Source organism: Zingiber officinale, chromosome 8B (assembly GCF_018446385.1).
Source record: "Zingiber officinale cultivar Zhangliang chromosome 8B, Zo_v1.1, whole genome shotgun sequence".
In the NCBI taxonomy this organism is placed as follows: Eukaryota; Viridiplantae; Streptophyta; class Magnoliopsida; order Zingiberales; family Zingiberaceae; genus Zingiber; species Zingiber officinale.
Window position 1 is genome coordinate 20,232,610 of NC_056001.1, and position 9,387 is coordinate 20,241,996.

A 9,387-nucleotide genomic window follows, 5' to 3' on the forward strand; every position below is an offset into this window, starting at 1 on the left:
CGCCTCGCAGCTTGAAGGAGCCTCAACCGGTAACTGGACGGATCACCGTACTTTCAAGGTTCATCTCCAAGTCATCCGACTGGAGTCATCCATTCTTCAATGTGCTGTGTTGAGTGACGAAGTTCCAATGGGATGCGGAGTGCGATAAGGCACTGGAAGAGCTCAAGGAGTACCTTAACTCCTTGCCTATGTTAGCTAAGTCGAGCGTTGCTGAGCCACTCTGGATCTACCTGTCGTCCACCAAGTATGTAGTTGGCTCGACTTTAGTTAGGCAGAATGGTCATAAACAATAGCCCATGTATTTTTTGAGCTATATATTGAAAGATTCAGAATCCCGCTACACCTGTCTTGAAAAGTTAGCTTATGTGTTGGTGCTAGCCGCTTGGATACTCCGCCTGTACTTCCTGACGTATCTAATCATCGTAATGACCAATAGCGCCCTGGAGAGAGTCCTCCTCAACCCAGAGGCGTCGGACCGACTGATCAAGTGGACAACCAAGCTAAGTGAATTCGACATGCAATATTAGCCCCGAACGGTGATCAAAGCTCAGGCCTTGGCTAATTTTGTCACAGAGGTCCAGAACGCCGAGCCGGAAGCAACTTGGAGAATATATGTTGATGATTCTTCCACCCAGCAAAGCAATGGGATTGGCATACTACTGATTTCACCGCGGGAGGATCGAATGTAACTTTCTATTCAGCTAGATTATCGGGCCATCAATAATGAAACTGAATATGACGCATTAATGAAAAAGAGGGCCATATGATTCACCTTAGTCGAGGATCAGCTGTACAAGAGAGCCTTCTCCCGGCCCCTGCTCAAATGCGTTGGACCAGAGGATGTAAAGTACATCCTTCAGGAAGTGCACCAAGACTCCTGTGGAAGCTATTCGAGCAGTCGTTCGTTGGCTCGAAAGATTCTTCTGGCCGGATATTTTTGGCCACTCTCCAAGAGGATGTGGATCAGATAGTAACCACATACCTATTCTACCAGAAGTATCACAATATCTCATACCGACCCACCGAAGAGATGAAGGCATCCACGGTGTTTTATCCGTTTGACCAATGGGATATGGACATTGTGGGACCATTTCCAATAGTGACCGATCAGCGGAGATTCCTACTCGTCGCGGTGGATTACTTCTCAAAGTGGGTGGAGGTTGAGCCACTAGCTAAAATAAGTGAACAGATGGTTATCAAATTCATTTGGCAGAACATCTTGTGTCGGTTCAGCATTCCCTGCTAGCTCATTTCGAATAAGGGGAGGCAGTTCGCTGGTCAGAGGCTCAGGGAGTTGTGCGAAAGTTATGACATCCAGCAGCCCTTCACCTCAATGGCCTATCCCGAAAGCAATGGTCAGGCGGAAGTCACCAACCGGGAGATTCTCAAACACCTACAAGCTTGTCTCGACCACACAGGGGGCAACTGGGTTGATGAATTCCATAGTGTCCTATGGGCTCTTCACACGATACCAAAAGAGGCGACTGATGTCACACCATTCCAGCTGGTGTACGGCGGTGAAGCATTGGTCTTGGTGGAAGTCAGAGTAGAGACCGATCGGGTGCAACTTTATGACGAGGAGAATGCCGAGTGGAGGCTAATGGAGCTCGACTTGGTAGATGAAGCGCAGGATAAACCTGTCGTTCGACTAATGGTGTAGCGGCAGCGGATAAATCATAACTACAATCGAAGGGTGATCCTGATGTCTTTTCAGGTCGACGATATGGTGTGGAAGAGGATAAAGTCAGTCGACGGCGTTACTAAGCTCAAGGCACCATGGGTGGAACCTTACAAGATCGTACAAAAACTCCGTTCGGGAGCCTATTATTAGAATTGAGGGATGTCCTAAGGCAATCGTCTTACGACTTTTTTTCTATTTATTTGATAAGTATAGATTCACTATTTGAGTGCATATTATATATTTGATTGTCTTAAACTCATTTACTAAATGTCCGTAATATAATTCATAGCATGATAGAATTTGTGATTGGATCGCAACTAGTGATTATCTCTACATGTGCAATTATGAATATATTGAAATTTTCCTAGTCGTCAAATTGATGCATTGGCATTAGCCTTTTTCGCATGTCACTAGGAGCTCCAAATTAATTAAAATTGAAACTCATTAAAATTAAAACAAGCGTTGTAGTAACGAGTCCCAAGTCATGTTTTTCCAAGGATAGCTAACTAGTGTGTGCGAATTCTAGAATTGATTCAAATGGAATTCTTACATCATCAAGGTCTATTCGGCATTTCTTTTCCATTCACATTGCAAATTGAATCCTTCTACAATCAAAAGTAATGAAGAACAATTCAATTCAGATTCTAATGTATCATTAATTCAAATGAGCCACCAAGTCTTCAATTCTAAATTATGATCAACAAAATTAGACAAAAGAAAACAATAAAATTCATAGGTTACCAAATTAGCATTCAACTCACTATCATAGTCGAATTCAACAATTAATCTCAAAAGCTCAAGTCAAATATTCATCATTCGAGCACATTCACAGACATAAGAGTAATGGTATAGAGCAAAAACTTTCTAACTAATTAACCTAAAGTGACAAGTTAGTAACAAACTGAACTACAAAGTCTAAACTGGACACGGATTGCAAATTAAGTATGTAGCTTAAACACGATTTGAATTGCAAAAATTCAACAAGATCAGGGGTTTCAAGTAAGAAAATCAGAACTGAATTACATAAGTAAACTCAATAAAAAATTGAAGTAGGTAATGCAAAACAAGGAATTAAGTGTGATCTATCTATCAGATCTTTAGATATGAGCAAAGGTATAAGGAATCAAAAGTAAAACAAATGAAAGAACATTCCACAATCCAAATCCCGGATCCAAACTTCTTCTCTCTGTCGTGAAGCAAAGATGCATCTGGGAACACCCATCAAGCACTCAACGGAGAAATTCTGAACACCCAGTTCATTCAGGTGATGTTCATAGCCTTCAGGGAACACCCATCTAGCTCGTAACAACCTAAGTTTACCAACAATCGAAGAACAGAGGAGATTTTTCAAATTCGTCTGATTTCGAAAACGCAAAGGTGAAATCGATGATGGAATGGAATCAGAAGTGCTGGGGAACACCCTCTGACACCTCCGTTGGATGATGGCAGCACCAGATCGGGGAACTCCCTCAAATCTTGGCCCAGATAGCATCGTTGGAATCAAGACCACGAATGGGGAACACCCTCAATTCGTGCCTTATTCTTTGATTGCTGGTCGTCGGATCGTTGAGAGTTCGCCGGAGATAAAAAAAGGTAAGGTTCTTAGATCTGGAAGAGGAATGGGAGGCTTCGGCGTCGCTGAAGAAGAAGAGTATACAGTGGATGTGTCGCGAGAAACGTCGAGCTCTGGGAACACTGTAGCTTCTCATGCGATTTAAATCAGCCTCACATCTGATCGGACGGTCTAGATCACTCCGAGTCTTGATCAACGGTGAGAGCTTCTCAGATCTGGATCAAAAGCTTCTAGGTCTTCATCAATGGTTGTGATGTATTTTCTCTTGGCTTGGATGGACCAGATCCTTGACGGATGACTCAGATCTCTCCGATCTTCAATGGACGGTCCAAATCGCTCCAAGGCTTGATCGTCTTGATTAGCCCTAGATTTGAGCTCAAATGTGGTATGATCTGATCGGGTCCATGACCCTTTTAATGCATACAAAGAAAATATCAAAATATTAGCATCAAATACCATGAAAATAAACTAATTTACAATTAAGTCCAAGATAAATGCAATGCATGAATTATGATGTCAATATAAGTTTCATCCATGAACAAGATCATTGAAAACATATATTATGAATCAAAATAATGTAGCAAAACCATGGTTATCATGTATTAGAACATCATCAATTCTGTAAGACTAGTAAGAGTTATACTCCTTGGTTCGGTCAAGCAACTATTTTCTCACTGGTTGGAGACATTGGGATGTCGAAAGTTAAACGTGGATCTTGGTTATGGCAACTAGTTCATTGGAGTGACTCGCTGTAAGACTTCATATGGTTCTCTACATATATATAGATATGTCTATAAAGTTCTTACTGTAGTACGAGTGCAAATTTCCTTCAACTTGAGGTATACAAGTCATTTTGGTCATGGAGACTTATACTTTGACATCTTAAGCAAGCATCTCATTGAGGCGTGGACCCGGGATGATTGGGTATAAGTTGAAGTGCCTAAAGGTGTTTGGATAGCCCACAGAGAATTCACCGCTTCTTGCGAGGAGACATATACCCTATGATCACTTTTTAGGATTATTACTCAAAGTATTTGGTCAAAGAATCACATGTTAAAAGTGTGAGACTCTTGTACACATGTATGAGTAATTTGAATTCACAGGACGAGGAAGTATTACTTAGGTTAGGTGTGACGTAGTCAGCCTAATAGGGACAAGACATATAGACCATGTCCTGAACCAAGTGGAAATAAGACGAGTGAAAGGAATGAGGCACGACTCACTATAGCTGCTGAAGGATTTAGAATTAATTCTAAGATCAATTATGATTTTCCGACTAATTCGGGATCATAATGTACTACTAGGTGTCACTCATGATCGTTCTATAATTAAGTAGTTAATTATGGACTACCAAGATAAATTAGGAACCTATTATTAGGACCCTTGGTGGTCGGCTAGAGGGGGGGTGAATAGCCCCTGCATAAATTAAGCAAACGAACCTTTCTTGACTTATAACTTAATTAAAATAACACTTGCATAAGAATAATAAAAGAGACTAAAAGGAAAGAGGTACAGCAGGTTTATTTGATTACAACTAGGGAGGTTGTTAATCCAAGGCAGATGAAATCACACTAATTTCTCCTTCAGGTGGAGAAGCCTCTTTATAGCAATGAACGCACAAAAATAGAAGCTAAACAAAAAACTGAACGAGTACAAGTGTTGTTTCTCTTTTTCTTGTTCTTAGCTTCTGGGAGCCAGGTTGCTTATATAGCCCTACTCGGGACACCTGGAAGGGTTCCAGGCTCCTGGAATGGGATAGAATTCTATCCCCGATGTAACATTTAAATGCCACATCAAAATGGCTAAGAATCAAGTTCCGGGCGCCCCGGGCCCAAAAATCAGCTTTTGCTATTTTTTGGTCCCGGTCTCCTGCACTGGTTCTGCTCACATCGGTCCGGGTCTTTCGCTCCGACTCTGCTCGCTTGAGTGATTTCGGCCATCCGGAATAGGGCTCACCCGAACCTAACTTTCGACTTTCTTCTCGAGCAAGCTTCCGCTCCGGCTTCTCGTCCCTCAAAATCGTCGCGTGCTTCCTTCTCGTCCACCAGCGTAATCTTTCACAGCTTTTTGTCCCTCGGACAGTTGCATCTTTTGCTCCTCGAGCAATCTTCTGCTTGGAAACACCGTATGCTCCCTTCTCATCCGCCGGTGTACTCTTCCGCAACACCTCGTCCCGCAGATGCACCGAGCCTGTCGGCTCTCTTCCGTGACATCCTTCTCGCTAGCTGTGTCTTTTGCTCGACGTCTTGTGCTCCTAAGTTCCTGCACAATTAGACACATGGTTAAACACAACAGGATCTAACTTAACTTGTTTGATCACATCAAAACTACCTTGGGGTACGAACAATCTCTCCCTTTTTAATGTGAGCAACCCAAGTTAAGTTAGGATAAACCAACATAAAGTAAAAGAAATAAATTTTATAATAAAGTGCAAAAAGCGAAAAAAAATTAAGTTACCTCCCCCTAGACTTAATCTTCCCTTCTTCCCCTTTAATCACATAAAAAATGGGGTACTAAAAAAATCTAAGGGTAACTTGTCAAGAATTTTAAATCGTTTAACAAACAAAATTCTGAATAAGGTTAAATTGACTTTAAAAAAATTGGTCAATCTTAAACACAAGTCTAAGAGAGAATAAATCAAAATTGAAAGCCTTTAAAATAATTTTTGAAATTTTGAAATATTTTCTTAAAAAAATGTATAGAGCATGCATTTTGACAAAAGAAAAATACATTTTCAAGATTTATAAAAAAAATTATATTTTTTAAAAAACTTTCAGAAAAGTTTTCTTCATTAGCAGGGATAAATCTTGCAAAATAATTAAATATTTAAAGAAATCATATGATACGAAAAAATTGAGATTTTTTCTTAAGATGAATATTGAATTCTTCTTTCTAAAAAAATGGGATCCAATTTATTTTGAACACAAGTTAAAACTCAAGAGGATTTTTGTATAAAAAAAATCAATTGAAAAAAAATAATTCAAGTGTGATCTTAGAATCCAAAATAGATTCCTTTCTATCGGATTAACAAGAAATTTTTTAGCTTTTCGTCAATTTTCTAATTTGCCCATTATAATATTTAAATTTCTATTTTAGTCTATAATAATTTTTAAAATTCGAAGCGGAGAATTTTGAACAAGCAAAATTTTTTAGAGTTTGTATATGTTCCTTTAACATTACATTCTCTATTTTTAGTTTGTCGGAATCATCTAATCGACAAGCTGTTGCTAGAGTTCTTTTTAACTCATTATTCTCTATTAATAATTTTCTATTTTCTATTATTGATTTACAAGAATCTTTCGATAATATTTTTATCAAATTAAATAATTGGTCAGGAGGTAGAGACCGTACATGACTTACCTTGTCGACTTCTAATACTCCCCTGTAGAGCTGCTTTCCTCCGATATTGCTCCCCCTTCATTGATGCTCTCAATACTCATTTCTGAAGAACTTTCTTTATCTTCATGTAGGTACTCAGCTATGAGAGTCATTTCAGCAATTTCCTCATTTTCTACTTCTAATAACAACTCAGAGTTCATCAAGGAGTTGGATTCGAATACTGTTGGTTCTTCATAGAGCTTTAAGAACTTTTCCCAAAGTTCTTTTGCATTCTCATAATTGCCGATTTTGTCGACATCCTGGGCAGGCAGAATGCTTAGCAGGTGAAACTTAGCCTTACTGTTAGCCATGAAGTCGTTGCGTTGCTTTTCAGTTCATCGATGCTTCTCAATTTCTTTCCCTTCTTTGCTTTTGGGCATATCAAACCATACTTAATTGTTAGAGACATATTAAAATTAATTTTGAAATATACTTCCATCCGACGTTTCCAAAAAGCAAACTCCCCCGTAAATACTAGTGGGTAGATGCGGTGGTTAGTCCTCCTGAAGCGTCCTGGATCTGATACCACTTGTTACGACTCTTGGCAGTCGGCTAGAGGGGGGGAGGGGTAAATAGCCCCTATACAAATTAAGCAAATGAACCTTTTTCAACTTATAACTTAATTAAAATAACACTTGCATAAGAATAATAAAAAAGACTAAAAGGAAAGAGGCACAACAAGTTTACTTTGTTACAAGCAGGGAAGTTGTTAATCCAAGGCAGATGAAGTCGTACTAATTTCTCCTTCAGACAGAGAAGCCTCTTTACAGCAATGAACGCACAGAAATAGAAGGTAAACAAAAAATTGAACGAGTATAAGTGTTGTTTCTCTTTTTCTTGTTCTTAGCTTCTGGGAGTCGGGCTGCTTATATAACCCTGCTCAGAGCGCCTGGAAGGGTTCCAGGCGCCTGAAAGGGTTCCAGACACCTGGAATGGGATAGAATTATATCCCCGACGTAATGTTCAAATGTCACATTGAAAGAGCTAAGAATCGGGCTCCGGGAGCTCGGAAGGGTTCTGAACGCCCAGAGTTCGAGCGCCCCAATCCGAGCACCCTGGGCCAAAAATTAGCTTTTGCTGATTTTTAGTTCCGGTCTCCTGCACTGGTTCCGCTCATATCAGTCTGGGCCTTCCGCTCCGACTCTGTTTGCTTGGGTGATTTTGTTGGTGCAATCGACCTCCAAGGTTTTAATGTCAGACAAATATGTTTAAGTATGCTTAAGTATGGAACTTGATCAAGGGAAGTCCTAGTTGTAGGCTAGACAAGGGGAAAAATCTTGGTATATCGTGGAAGTCAGGTGGATAGGTCTGGAGGACTTGATCCTTGGGTAGCCGAATATTGAGTCCTGGTGAGTGAAGCCAGGTTGAGAAAACCCTAGGGGGTGGTAACCTTAGGTCCTGGTGAGTGAAGCCAGGTTGAGAAAATCCTAGGGGATGGTAACCTTAGGTCCTGGTGAGTGAAGCCAGGTTGAGAAAACTCTAGGGGGTGGTAGCCTTAGGTAACGAGAAGTTTTGGCGGAGTGAACTCCAAGCAAGGTTATTCAGATGGTTTCCGGTCGACCGCGCGCGGTCGACCGGACTAGCGGATCTCGGTAAATCTAGGTTTAGGTTTACCATTGTATTCTATATTACTATTATTGTTGTTGACTAATGTAGTATTGCAGGAAAAGTCTTAGTGGATCGGGCGATCAGACACTAAGCAAGAAAAGTCCAAACATGTTTGGAGGACCATGTTTGGCAGGTAAGTTGAGGTAAACAACTGGAGGAGCGATAGTGAGGTCGGGTTCCTGAAAGGAACAACCCAAGGTCGCTGATCCAACTGAAGAAACTGGGAAGGTTTCCAAGTTGAGATCAAGACAGTTCTACTATCTTTTATACTACTCATGCATTATAATATTACTGTGCTAATATCTGTTTTGCAGGATTATTATCTAACACTAGGGCTGGAATTTTTTATAAAATTCCTGACCCTTCCCGACTCCCAACCCGTTCCCGTCCCGAATTTTTCCCGACCCGAATCTTTCCCGACCCGTATGGTCGGGATTTTTCCCGACCCGACCAAAATCGGGAAAAGGATCGGGTACACAAGTTCTACCCGACGGGCTTCCCGACCCGACCCGAATATATTAATAATAATTTTTAATTCGAGTTTTTTTAAAAAAATAATATAGAAAATTAGGTTTAAAAATTAAAAAATCTAAAAACTGATTCAACTGAAGTATAATTTTTAAAAACACAAAAAGGAAAATAGAAAAATAAGTAAACAGTAAACTAGGGTTGTTACTTGTTACACATCTCAAAATCTCTCGTTCACTTCACGCCATGCCATTCACGCCCTTCACCGTTCGGTGTTCGCCTTTCGCCGTTCAACCTCGCCCTCGCGGTTTCGCGGTTCGCCCTCCCCCTCGAGGTCTCGCCCTTCACCCTTCACCCTTCACCCTTCGTCGTTCGCCGATTTATTCCACTAGAACCCTAGCCCACACCCACACCGCCACTGGAACCCTAGCCCACGCTGCTTTGTCGTTCGTCGACTTATTCTTGGTAACCTTTCTTCCTTTAAAATGAATCCAAGATATAGTGAATAGGGAAGTAATTTCTAGTTGTTCATTGTGCTTATAGTTATCAGATTGCCTGTGGCTGTGGATTTTGGTCCTAGATCATGTTGAATTTTGTATGGTTATCAGGTTATGGTAGTTTATAGAAATATCCAGGTCAATTTTTTTTTTATTGTATGACTAGTGTTCAAGTTACTAGC